We start from the raw sequence: 1,061 nt of genomic DNA on the forward strand, positions 1-1,061 counted from the left end.
ATATATATATATCCACTTAAGACTCTTTGGAATATATGAGCGCGCAACAACCTGATCAACAAATACAATGGTCATGAATATAACCATTACATGAACTAGACAGTATTATTTTCAATTTATAATTATTTCATCCAACTCCATATTTTTAGTTAGATTTGGTTATTTATATAAATACTTTTCGACTTTAATTGTTGATTATTTTTCCTTTACTGTTCTCAGGGATGTGATGGTTCACTTACGATTATTGCCCATAATTCAAAGACATAAGTAAGTACACCATTGTAAATCTTCATATTGTGTGTTGGAATTGATTGAATAGTCATATTTTCATTTAAGATTTAATTATACACTGTTGTAACTACCTGAATATCCTCTTTTTTCACAACTTCGACGAAATTTACAAATGATGGGTAGTTCTGGAAGGTATGTGGAACGTATGCAATTAATAACCTCATCAAATAAAATTTCGCCATAATGTTAACGAGGATATGCAGAATACTTCCTCGAATGTTGTTGAATGTATTATCTTCCTTTGAATATTATAACTGTTATTCGAATCCTCGTTTCCAATGTTCGATGATTAATTTTTCTAATACCAACATTTCACGATCACTGAGATGTTCCTAGATAAATGTTCAATTTTATAAAACATTGTATAGTTTCGTTGGTCAGCCACAAATACATTACATATTTGTGCATTTCCAACATATCAAAATCCTTTCATTTCTATTTAGTGATTATCTTATCCTGCAGACAATAAATGGAATATTTAATTTACAAGACCATATTGTCTCACCAGGTTTCTTTACATTTCTTTATATTCTATTTTATAAAATTGATAATTTTATTTCAGAATAATCATGTCTTTCTCTCATGCAGCATTTTATAAGAAACGTATTCTTCCAGATACATTGGGGTACGCTTTCTTGCGTAAATTATTCTACATTACAATAAGATTCAAAACAACAGTTGGATACAGCATACATATATACATACATACATATATATATATGTATGTATTTATGTATGTATTATGTATATATATATATATATATATATAT

This window comes from Octopus bimaculoides, chromosome 8 (genome assembly GCF_001194135.2).
Source record: "Octopus bimaculoides isolate UCB-OBI-ISO-001 chromosome 8, ASM119413v2, whole genome shotgun sequence".
In the NCBI taxonomy this organism is placed as follows: Eukaryota; Metazoa; Mollusca; class Cephalopoda; order Octopoda; family Octopodidae; genus Octopus; species Octopus bimaculoides.